Source organism: Spermophilus citellus, assembly GCF_964194105.1.
Source record: "Spermophilus citellus genome assembly, chromosome: 11".
Lineage (NCBI taxonomy): Eukaryota > Metazoa > Chordata > Mammalia > Rodentia > Sciuridae > Spermophilus > Spermophilus citellus.
The window spans coordinates 63919412-63932977 of record NC_138192.1 but is presented as its reverse complement, the minus strand read 5'-3'; the positions used below and the strand labels follow the sequence as shown (position 1 = coordinate 63932977).

Genomic DNA, 13566 nt, shown 5'->3' with positions numbered 1-13566 from the left:
CCACCCTTCTAACATGTGGATTTGGGCATCAACCTGAAAACTCATCAAATCTTGCTCTTCCATGGTTTTTATAGCATTTAATCTTTAGTCCCTCTTCTGATCCTCATTAAGTTAATGGAGTGACACTAAAAGTTCCAACCTTTTCCTTCTTTATATTGACTGGCCCTATACTAAAGCTGATTTTAAAAGTATAAGACACTCTTTATTACTCAGGAAATTTGAAGGGTTTCGGAGTTCTGTGCAAGGAATGACTATAGATACCAAATATATTTTAATTATATCCAATGACAAAAAATTGGAATACTGATAGATCATCTCATAAGTTTTAAAGAGATTGCATTGCTTTTTATTTGTTTTTGCTTTGGGTTTTGCTTAGTACTTAGGGCAGCTTTCTTTTGAAAGAAAATAATATTTTAGGTTTTAGGTTATAGTATGTATATAGTGTATATTATCCATTATATAGAACATTGACTACCTTGCTTTTCTTGATAAAAATAGTTAATGGTTAAAGTTAACAATTGATGGCTTTGAAGTACTTTTGGCTTCTGTTAGTTCTACAGGTATGAGAACTTTATTTAACTTTATGAGACAGTTGTCAATTTTAAGAGTAAGAGTCTATAATTCCTTTCATCAGTTTCATTGTGTCTTAGCAAGAAGTAATTTGTAATAGTAGGAATCATTGGGATAGTTGCCTTTGTTGCCTCTGTGAACATTAAAAGCAGGTCTAATGTTTTAACTATGTACCCTGCCAGAACTACAGTTAAAACTTGAGGGAAGGAAGCATTTAGTGAGTACAATGCACCAAAATACTGCTTGGAATTGGAATCCATAGCTATTCAACCTGTTTATCTTTCTTCCTTTCTCTATCTTGGATGAGTTAAAAATTTAGCATTTTTAATTACTATTTAACAAACCAAGCTCATTTGTAAACAGTACTTCTTTTTTAAAAAATATTTATTTTAATTGTCAATAGACCTTTATCTTATTTATTTGTATGTGGTGCTGAAAATTGAACCCTTGGCTTCACACATGTTAGGCAATTGTTGTACCACTGGGCCTCAACCCCAGCCAGCCCACCTGCCAACTACTTTTGAAGGACTTTCCACTCTAATGATCAAATGTATTGTCTTTTGCTTTTGGCTTATACAGTTTGCTTCTGAACCTCTTCTGGTTCTGAGTGCAACTTTCTTTGTGATCACTTTTTGCTCTTTTAAATATATTTTATCTGAAGTTTTTCTCATGAAATTGGAAAACAGCTTTTAGCCAGGGTACCAACAGATCAGGAAATGATCTGTTGTCTACTTTGTTGCATTGTATTTAAATTGGTGTGTTTCTAACTTGGCAAAACTGCTTGGTACAGTAGTAACAAAACATCTATTTGTTTTATAATATCTTGGTTTTTATTTTAGTTTATTTATTTGTTTTAGTTCTGGGATTGAATCTAGGGCCTCACGTGACTACTGCTTAACTACTAATAAGCTATACCCCTAGTATCTAATGTTTTTATGCTTGCTTTAAACTGAGATAGCAGTCTTCTTTTTTATGTACCATGTTAAATGTTTAGTTAAAACTGTCTTGCTATTAAAACTGCTTATCTTTTTTTCCTTAAAACTTTAAATAAAAAAGGGAAAATAATTGGTAGCAAATGAAGTTTCCAATGATCAAGAATATTAAAACTGTTAATAAAATATACTTACTTTTTTTTTCTGTGTTCAGTTGAGGTTTTAGTCCTTAACAGTACATTAGTAAATGAAGCCAAAGCATATCTGCACAGCTGAACAAAGTAAAGCAAATTGAAATTTAAATACCAGGCAATAGTAATGCATCCTGGAGAGGTGTAAAACTCAGTTCTCCAAAATTCAAGACATACATACTATTAAATAAATATTAAATATTCTGTGGTAAAATAACCTTTCTTTTTCCTGCCAAATATAAACCTGAAAATAATTGGAAGATAAAAATTTATCTCCAAATTTGGAACTTTACTGAAATTAGTGTATTCTACCAGAATTGAGACTGTTCCCTCCACCCTCCAATTGTTAAAAATAGAGATAATTGCCTTTTTTATTTATTTGTTTGTTTTTTGGTGGTGCTGGGGTTGAACTCAGGGTCTTGTACATATACACCTACTTTACCGATGAGCTATGCCCCCAACCTCTAGAAAATAAATTTTCAAAAAAAAATTTAAACATATTTTTAGTTGTTAATGGACATTTGTCTGAAGTTTTTATTTATCTACATGTGGTGCTGAGAATTGAACTGAGTTTCTCACACATGCTAGGCAAGCACTCATTCTGCCACTGAGCCACAACCCCGGCCCAAATTTTCAGATATTTAAAAACATCATTATATAGTTCAGTATTGGTATTGTTTGAGAAATGCATAAATGTGGAGCTTGAGGGGTATAGCTCAATGTTAAGAGAACTTGCCTAGCATGCCTAAAGGCCAATCCCCAGCACTGGAAGAAAAAAAAAGTATATAGTTGTGCCATCTAATATAGTAGCCACAAGTTACATGTAACTGTTAAATTAAAAAACTACATATTTAAAAGTCAGTTCCTTATTCATATTAGTCATAAAAGTATACTGTAGCTGGGCGTGGTAGTGCATACCTATAATATCTGTGACTTGGGAGTCTGAGATGTGAAGATCACAAGTTGGAGGCTACTCTGGGCAACTTAGTGAGACCCTGTCCCAGAATAAACAATAAAAAGGACTGGGGTTATAGTCAGTGGCAGGTTGACTCTGGGTTTAATCCCCAGTATCAGAGGGGAAAGAAAAAAAAAATCAGCAGCATCCTATGAGGCTGGGGTCTAGCTTGTTTAGCATGTATACTGAGACCCTAGGTTCAATCCCAGTGCCAAAAAAATGGTATGGGGGAGTCTGTGATTTTTTCCCCATGTCTATAATTCAGGATTACAATATTTTATATACCCTGCAAATAGCATATGATATGTGAAATTATTTTTCATGTGTAAATTTTGAAAATTATTTAAATTTTGAAGGGGAGGGGGGATAGTAGGGGATAGGAAAGGTAGCAGAATACAACAGTCACTAATATGGCAGTATGTAAAAATGTGGATGTGTAACCGACGTGATTCTGCAATCTGCATTTGGGGTAAAATTGGGAGTTCATAACCCACTTCAATCTAATGTATGAAATATGATATGTCAAGAGCTTTGTAATGTTGTGAACAACCAATAAAAAAAAAGAAAATTATTTAAATTTTTTTTGTGGTATTGGAGATTGAACCCAAGGGTTTTCCATATACTAGACAAGCACTGAACTGCACGCCCAGCCCTGTTTTTTATTTATATTTTTGTAACCAACCTTAAAAAGAGCCTACAATAAAGCAAATATAGTGACTATTACTTTAAATGAATTTTGGGGACTAATGAACATTTTTTCCATGTTAATATTGAATAGTGGGTAAAACAGGGAAGTGTCCATTTCTTTCAGTGTTTTTAGTGGGTTAGATAGAGATAAATATTCTTACTTTGTAGATATGGGTACTTACAGTGTTGTCATGTAAAAGTTAAGACTTGAATATACTAAAATTGATCACCTAAAGGCTTTCTCTGTTTTGGGGCAAAGTGAGGGTAAAATTAAGAATAGTATGTTCTAATTGCTGGGAAAATACGTAGAATTCAATAGCATAATTTAAAATTCTTTTCCCACATTAGTAGGTGGCAAACATTAGTAGGGTTTTTCTGTGGGTAAATATAGTTGAGATTCTCTGTGTGTATTTACTGAAATAATGACTTGTAGAGAAATAGTACATAACCAGTATATTAGTTGAGTTATGTTTACATAAAATGTAATATTACTTTTTATATATGTAATTTGAATACATTGCCTAGTTTTGACATGATTTTAAAGAATTACCTTTTGCTTGTAAAAACTACTTAGGAATTTTATGAGGAGCTTTAATATTTGTCTGGCTTTATCCTCTAGAGTCATTTCAATTTCATCAAAATTTTTTCCTCATGCAATTACAAGTACCCAGTAAGTCATGTGTAAAAATTGCTACCATAAGGAAGGAATGATTTTACTTACAGTATATGAGTTTTAGGGCTTTAAGTATAAAATTTTAACTCTAGACTTTGTCTTAATTATTCTACTTTTTTAAAATCAAAAGCAAAATGGAATATTTGTCTTTTTATTCAGTTACAAATGATATGCTGTTTTTTTCTGTTACGTTGGTGAACTTGCCCATACTCTTGGCTTAAACTATAATTTTCATGACTTATTTTCAAACATTGGATTATTCCAAATTTCTTCCTGCTTGTGGAAGCATCCCTATTTGACTGGCATATAGTAACACCATCTTTACTGTTCAAAACATAATTCACTCTTGCATTTCACTTTAGGTTTTTTGCATTGTGTTAGAACCTTAGACATAATCTTTCATTCTTGTTTTGATGTCCTATTTCCTGATACTTCATTTAGCATGAGGTCTTGTTTCCTTCATTTAAGATGTCTTAAATTTCCTATTCCATCTGCAACTCGTTGTCTTAACTATCTACATCCTCATTATCTTATATTTATAATTCAACATCCCCTCTTTCCAACCACCTCCTGCCTTTTTTTTTCAAGCGTCCTAAACTCTTCCTGCAATGGCTTTTTAAAATGTACACCAAGTTGTCAGTATGTGGTGGAGCATGGCTATAATCCCATCTACTTGGGAGGCTGAGGTAGGAGGACCTCATGTTTGAGGCTAGCCTGGGCAACTTAGCAAGACTCTGTCTCAAAATTAAAAAAATAAAAATAATAAAACTTATTTGTAGCACACCTTGCTAGCATGCATGAGCCTTAGGGCTCATTCTCTAGTACAGAAAAAAAAAATTAAACCAAGTTGTTACAGCTTATTGTCCTTGAATATGTAGTAAGTATTGTGTTTTTAATTTATACTTTGAGGACCTCTGTAGCTCTGGGCATAGTGCTAGATGCAGTGCGAATTCTAAGCACTGTTTCACTTACTCATTCAGCAACTAATCAACTGAGTAGTTATTGGGTTCCAGGTACTAAAGTAGTGTTCCTATGATCTTTTCTTGCAAAACTTGGAGCTAATAGTGTCCAGTGGTAAATGAGAGAGTGAGATGATGGCATTTGTTTTAATACCAGGTTGGATTGATAATAAGTTTTCTAAAGGTATGAAGAACAAATTGCACTAAGCAGGGGGAACAGCAAGTGTCAAGGACCTGAAATGGGACAAGTTTGGTATGTTTGGGGATTATCAAGGTCATTGTAACTTTGAGTGCAATATGGAAAGAGTGGTAGGAGATGTAATCAGGCATCCAGCTAATAGAGAGCCTGATAAGCCACAGTAAATTTTGTGGGGTTTATTCTAAGTGAGGGTAAAACCATTATGCAGTTTTGTAGCTGGGGATCTAGCTCAGTGGTAGAGAATTTACCTAGCATATATGAGGCTCAGAGTTCAATCCTCAGCACCATAAACAAAATAAAAACACCAGAAACAAAAACCACATTCATACACACCCCATTGTGAAGTTTGAGTAAGAGAGCAATGTGATCTGATTTATCTGCTACTGCATCAAGAAAAGAAATAGGGCTGGGTGCCAAGGCATACACCTGTAATCCCAGTGACTAGGCAGGCTGAGGCGGTAGGATCACAATTCAAAGCCAGGCTCAGCAATTTAGGGAGACCCTGTCTCAAAATAAAAATAAATAAATAAAAAGGTCTGGGAATGTGGCTCACTGGTTAAGTGCCTCTGAATTCTATCTCTGGTACCCCCTAAACAAATAAATAAACAAGAGAAGTAGGGAGGCTATAACAAGTAACATTGGAGAGCAATATCTTGAAGTAGTATAGGATAACTAGTAGTAATCAGTGATTTTGTACTAAAGGACAGAGTGAGGAAAAATAGTTGTCAGAATGAATTTTCAGTGTAGAAAATATAAGGTACAAAAGGAACCAAGAAAAACTCAGTTTTGTGTTCTTAGACAAGTCATAAATCCTCTCCAAATATCTTTTCCTGAAATGTATACTAATTATTTCTTTTCTGCTTCTTTGAAGGAATTATTCTGAGGATTTAATGAAATAAAACATGAAAGTCCATTATGAACCATAACACTGGATGATAATGTATTACTTTATTTTTATTTTTTGCAGTACTGAGGATTGAACCCAGGGCCTCTTGCATGCTGTAGCAAGTTCTCTACCATTAAAATATATCCCCAGTCCTTTTTTAAATTTTATTTTGAGTATTAGGCTGGCCTGAAACTTGTAGTCTTCCTTCCTCAGCTTCCTGAGTAGCTGGGGTTATAGGCTTTGAAACACCATCAAGCTGAACAATGTGTTCTTTTCTTGTTTTGGATACTGAGGATTGAACTCAGGGGCACTTGGTCACTGAGCCACATCCTTAGCCCTACTTTTTGTATTTTATTTAGAGACAGGGTCTCACTGAATTCCTTAGCACCTCGCTTTTGTTGAGGCTGGCTTTGAACTTTGAGATCTTTCTGCCTCAGCCTTCCGAGTTACTGGGATTATAGGTATGCAGGACTGTGACCTGCTAACATGTTCTTTTTTAAATAAACATTTAAGAATTCATCTTAAATTAAGCCTTGTTAATAAAGAAAATTTTAAAGGCCACATTTTGCAGGGATAAACTGGGAGTCATTAATAGCTAAGAAAATAGCTTAATTTATAACTTCCTTTGGGTTTATAGTTTATATTGGACCCTTGTCAGTTATATTTTCAATTTTTGATCTATTTATAAGGATTAGCATGTGCCAATTTCTCCTGTGTTAAATATATGACATTTTGGTTCTAAACTGAGCAGCTAATTATAGAGATAAATGTATTTACAAACAATACCGATGTTCCATTTGTGATATATTTAAAACAGAATAATTTTCTCAATAAATACTTGAAAATAAATACAATCTGTAACCCAAATATCCTTTAGTTTATGTTAAAATATATTTTGTTCACTTCAGGGTTATTTCTGATTATAAACAAAACATAATGTGCCATACTAAAATAAATACTGATCTATAAATAAACTTCAGGTATTTTATGCTTATTTCATATTATGCCAATTATGTTTCCTGATATTTTAGATTAACTTAAATATGATGTATGGTATCAAAGAAAGACAGAAGTTCTAAACAAACTTTTTTGTTTCTGAAATCAAATATGATTCAGCTAAGTGCTAATTCTGTCTTCCTCTTGCAGGTTTCTCAACAGTGATGTCACAAGATTGACCACGCTGATCACAGTAAGGCCAAAAATGGTTGTTTGGCTTTTAAGGATGATTTGTTTTCTCTGAGAGTAAGAATGGAATTAGAAGATATATACAACTTAAATTATTATTATTTCTTTGACCAGCCATTTGAATGTTTACATTTTCAGTGAATTGTAGTTCATACTTCTAGATAAATACTTCAAAAGTATTGCCTTAAAGTATTTTAAAAACATTTAAAAGAAAAATTATTTAAAAATATAACTGAAGTTATGGGTGGGGCTCTGGCTCCGTGGTAGAGTGATTGCCTAGCATGTGTGGGGCGCTGGGTTTGATTCTCAGCACTGCATATAAATAAATAAAATAAAGGTCTATTGGCAACTAAAAAAAATATTAAAAGAAAAAACAATTAAAAAAATAACTGATGTTATATCCCTAATTATATTAGTATATTTCAGTGTGACTCATGTTCTAAACATCATCTTTTTTAGTTTTATTTTTTACTGAAATGTGGCAAAAATGTAAGGTGACTCTATATTATATAGAAAAATTATATAAAAATAAAATTGCTTGAGACAGTCATGTTAGTAAAAAAAACCTTGAAAGAATTCTTAGGCTTCTTGCTTACAGTTTTCATTTGATATTCAAATGATTTATAAAGTGTTTACCTAATAAAAAGTAGTTTGATAAAGGATAGTTCTCCTAAGTAGCTGATATTTTTTCTCTTTAATTTTATTTAAAAGTGTTCATCTTTATTATGTGTAAGGAAATCTGTTACCTAAAAGTAAACTTTTTCCAAGGCCTACATTCATGTTACTATAAAATTACTTTTTAAATAAAAGTTTTAGTTTTTATTTTTTTTTCATGTTAGGAATTAAATACAGGGCTTTGAGCATATGGAGGCACATACTATACCACTGAGCTGTGGCCTCAGCCCTATTATAGAATTCTAACTAGTAAATTCTGAATTACAGTGATGAGATTTTGTAGCATCTCTGAAAAATCTTATGTAGCAGAAGAATAAGTTTTGAGTAAATTGTATACTCAATGAACCTACTTCTTTAACCCTGTCTTAATTATTCACTAAGTAAAGAAAAAATAATTATTAGAATAATAAACTCATATACAGATGATCTTTGAATTTATGTTCAAATATTTCTTTTGAAAACTTTTATTAAATTTAATATTTTGCAGGATTAGGGGGAACTTTTGTGATATTTTTAAAGGCTTTATCGTATTTTGTTCATTCATGTTTATGACATGTTTATTCAGTTTGCTAAGGGGACATTTTGGCTTTCTCTGGTTTGTAACTCTTTGCTTGATTGTTATGTGAGAGGCTTGGTGGTTCTCTACCTCTGAGCCATACTTCCAGCCTTTGTTTTTTCTTAATCAGAATTTCATTGCTCTAACTGAATATCTTACAACAAAATATTAACATATTTGTGTAGTAACCTTCTATTAAGTATCTAGTGTTTAATAATCAAAGATGTTTAAATTAACATTAGATAAAAAGGTTTTTGTATTTTTTTTTTAATGTAAACATGCTGACTCCCACGGTTTATTTTTAGGAATATGAGGGAAGTGTATCATTACAAGTGTTCAAAATCCAAGAATTTCAGGAAGAGACATGATATTCAGCATTATCAGACATTTAATAAGTTAAATTCTAGGAAGTGTTCATTTGAAATGTTTATAAGTGACTGATATTCGAAACCTTTACCTTTTTACCAGTGTCAGGGTTTTGATGCTTTCTGCAGTCCCTTGAGTTAAGAAGAGAGGGTAGATTTCAACACAGATTGAGGTTGAGAGTGCTAATGAAAGAGTAGTTCAAGTGTTGACCATGAATCTAGAGAAAAGCGATTCCAGGAAAAGGGCTGATTTATTCAAATAAAATGGAGAGGTCAGGGGACTAGTCAGAGATAAGTTACGATAATGAGATGATATACTAAGAACTAAGGGTAGAATATTGTGGTTAGAAAGGGTGATATTATAGATTGTTATAGAGCTGAAGCTGTACTGGGTATTTATATATTCTACAATATACACATATTTTTTCCTCAATTTTCAGATGTCAGGGGAATTTCTATTTTTCCTCTAGGTTACAATTCACAAAAATGTTAAAATCCTTTTTTTATTTAAAAATTTTAAAATTCTAATTTGTTACATATGACAGCAGAATGCATTACAATTAATATTACACATACGGCACAATTTTTCATATCTCTGGTTGTATACAATATATATTCACACCATTTGTGTCTTTATACAGGTATTTAGGGTAATGATATCCATCTCATTCCACCATCATTTTTTTTTAAAGAGAGAGTGAGAGGGGGGGGAGAGAGAGAGAGAGAGAGCGAATTTTTAATATTTATTTTTTAGTTCTCGGCGGACACAACATCTTTGTTGGTATGTGGTGCTGAGGATCAAACCCGGGTCGCACGCACGCCAGGCGAGCGTGCTACCGCTTGAGCCACATCCCCAGCCCTCCACCATCATTTTTACCCCTTTAGTCTCTTCCTTTCCCTCCCACCCCTTTGCCCTATCTGGAGTTCATCTAATCCTCCCATGCTCCCCTTCCTGATCCCATTGTGAATCAGCCTCCTTATATCAGAGAAAACATTTGGCATTTGATTTTTTGGGATTGGCTTACTTCACTTAGCATGATATTCTCCAGTTCCGCCCATTTACCTGCAAATGTCATGATTTTATTCTCATATTGCTAAGTAATATTCCATTGTTTATATATACCACATTTTCTTTATCTATTTATCTACTAAAAGACATCTAGGTTGGTTCCTCAGTTTAGCTATTGTGAATTGTGCTGCTGTAAACATTGATGTAGCTGTGTCCCTGTAGTATGCTGTTTTTAAGTCCTTTATACATAGAGGAGCAGGATAGCTGGGTGAAATGGTGGTTCTATTCCCAGTTTTCCAGGGAATCTGCATACTGCTTTCCGTATTGGCTGTACCAGTTTGTAGTTCCACCAGCAATGTATCAATAGCTGCCATTCTGACTGGAGTGAGATGAAATCTTAGAGTAGTTTTGATTTCCATTTCTCTAATAGCTAGAGGTATTGAACATTTTTAAATATATTTGTTGATTGATTATATATCATCTTCTGAGAGGTGTCTATTCAGTTCCTTGTTCCATTTATAGATTGGGCTATTTGTTTTTTTGGTGTTTAACTTATTGATTTCTTTATATACGCTAGAGATTAGTGCTCTGTCTGATATGTGAGTGGTAAAAATTTGCTTCCAAGCTGTAGGCTCTCTATTCATCTCACTGATGATTTCTTTTCCTGAGAAGAAGCTTTTTAGTTTGAATCCATCTCATTTATTGATTCTTGATTTTAATTCTTGCACTATAGAAGTCTTTTATTATATTTATTTTTATAGTTGTAGATGGATACAGTACCTTTATTTTATTTATTTATATGTGGTGCTGAGGATGGAACCCAAGGCCTTGCATGTGCTAGGCGAGCGCTCTACCACTGAGCCACAACCTCAGCCCAACTGTAGGAGTTATTAAGGAAGTTGGGGCCTAATCCAACCTGATGGAGATTTGGGCCTACTTTTTCTTCTAATAGGCACAGTGTCTCTGGTTTAATACCTAGGTCCCTCTATCCACTTTGAGTTTTGTTCATTGTGAGAGATAGGGGTTTAATTTCATTTTATTGTATATGGATTTCCAGTTTTCTCATCACCATTTGTTGAAGATGCTATCTTTTCTATAATATATGTTTTTGGCCTCTTTGTCTAATATAACATATTTCTAATTATGTAGATTAGTCTCTGTGTCCTCTATTCTGTACCTTTGGTCTATAGTTCTGTTTTGGTGCCAATACCATGCTGTTTTTGTAACTATTGCTCTGTACTATAGTTTAAGGTCTGGTATAGTGATGCCACCTGCTTCATTCTTCTTGCTAAGGATTACTTTGGCTATTTGGGTCTCTTATTTTTCTAGATGAATTTCATGACTGCTTTTTCTATTTCTATGAGGAATGTCATTGGAATTTTGATCAGAATTATATTAAATCTCTATAGTGCTTTTGGTAGTATGGTCATTTTGACAATGTTAATTCTGCCTAACAAGGGAGACTTTTCCATCTTCTAAATTCTTCTTTAATTTCTTTCTTTTTAACGTTTAAAATATCTTTATTTATTTATTTTATGTGATGCTGAGGATCAAAGCTAGTGCCTCACACATGTGAAGCAAGTGTTTTACCACTGAACCACAGTTCTATCCCCTTAAAATATTTTAATTGGAACCAGGTGTGGTGGTGCATACCTGTAGTCACAGCTACTCAAGGGCTAGAACAAGAGGATCTCAAGTTTGAAATCATCGTTGGCAACTTATTGACAATCCTGTCTCTAAAGTAAAATAATCAACCTCATCATTCTAATTGAAATGATTTTTTCTCCCTAATAGTTTGGTTGTGCGTAATTTTTGTTAATTCTTGGTTGTTGATAAAAATATTCTTTGGTGTTTTTTATATTTATTTTAATATACATCTTCATACTGTTCTCAACAAATGCTTGTTGATAATCATCAATACTACAGAAAATCCTAAATCAATTAGCATCTTTAGTTTTTCAGAATTAAAATTGAACTGAGGATATTTATACATGAAAATCCATGATTGAACTACAGAAAACAGAGTGAATAGGAAGGAGCATAGTTTTTAAAATCAGATAAAATTTACGTATTAATATCACTATTTACATGATTTGAGCAAATCAGTCTCTTTGTACCTCAGCATCTTCACATGTAAAATGATATATTAGGTTTATTTTAAAAGAACTGTTATGAGATTTAAATATAATGTTTATTACCTTTCTTCCCTCTTATTTTTTATGGCTTGCTTCTTTATAGATACACCAAGGAACATGAAATCAATCATAAAGATAAGGGATATTTCTCAAACATCCAAATTTATGATACATTGTGGCCCTTTCATATACAAGTTTTAATAAATGGATTTTTACTTTCTATATTACTTATATTAGTGGTAACTTTATTGACTTCTGTAAGTTCCAACAAAGAGGCCACTAGAACTACTGAATGTTATTTTATTTGGGCAAAGGGGTTCAGACCTCACTTGAATGCCAACTTCTTGAAAGTCCAGAATGAACTTTAAAGCAGTTCATACATACTCCATTCCTCTTATAAAATGATTGAGAAAAGCAAGGTCTAGAGAGCTTGAGGGGGAAGTGGTATACATAATAGTTAAGAACATGGACTTGGGTCAGAAAAAGTTTGTACTCTGCTATTTGTATAGCAGCTGTAATCTTGTGTGAATTACTTAATCTGAGATTCAGATTTTTTCTTCTCTAAAAAAGGGATATATTTGTATATCAGGAGTTTTTTGACTATTAAATGAAATAGTGTTCATAAAGCACACATTACAGAGGATGGCACTAAATTCTTTTGATTTTCATCATACCATCATCACTTGCCTAAAATTACATAATCTGAGATTTAGACTCAATCTGGTTGTGCTTTATCATGTTAAAATTTTTACTATTCTGTTTTGTGATCAGTTTTTATTTCATTTAAAGTCTCTGAATAGCATTTATTAGAAAGCATAATAATCAATAGATTTTTCTTAAATTTATTTAAATCCTATTTCTCTAAAAGTGTGAATACAATTTATTTACATGCAGTTTTGTTTATTTGTAATTTCATTACTACAATGTCTATTGTGGTAATATTATTTTAATATGTTTTTATTTGATATTTTACTACATCCTTAATAATCTGTAACAAAGCACCTTTAAATAATTATAGTGGTCTTATCTGTTTTTTTAAATTCCTTTTCTCCATGGTAATTTTATTATGAATTTTACCTTAATTTTGTAAAAATTTTATAATTTTTTAAACATTTTTCTATACCAATCCAAATATTTAAGTTAATAATTGATATTTAGGAATAAGTAGCATATAATTGTACAGTGTACCCACTGTTTATTTAAAATGCTTGTTAGTTAACTACCAAAGGTATAACCAGGTGTGAAAATAAGTGATAATTGACCCATACTATTGACTTTTCCCCCTCTTCTGTTTTTCCCTAGTGTATCAATCTGGAATAAAAACATCATTTCAGTCTCTTAGAACTAGATGTCATGTGACTAAGTTTTGACTAGAGATATATAAGCAGAAGTAGTGTGTGCAATGTTTAGAAAGTAGGAAGGATGTACACACCCTTACTTTTTCCCCTTATAAACCAAGATATTTGGTAAGTGTCAGGCGCCTAGTGATGTTTTGTTTTAACATTAATTTTAATATTATTTATGGATTTTCCATTAAATATTTTTAGGAATTATTTTAGTGTTGAGAAAGGAAAAACAAAGCTAATATT

General features: G+C 32.5%; 1 protein-coding gene across 17 annotated transcripts in view; it reads left to right on the top strand.

The window, feature by feature from the left end:
- The window catches only part of BAZ2B (bromodomain adjacent to zinc finger domain 2B), a 373522-nt gene that overhangs the window by 130004 nt on the left and 229952 nt on the right, over positions 1-13566 (top strand). For all 17 annotated transcript variants that reach the window (XM_081261484.1, XM_081261476.1, XM_081261487.1 and 14 more), the window contains one exon: positions 7199-7241. The gene's annotated coding sequence lies outside the window, so the exon portion shown is untranslated. The remainder of the gene's footprint in view (positions 1-7198; positions 7242-13566) is intronic.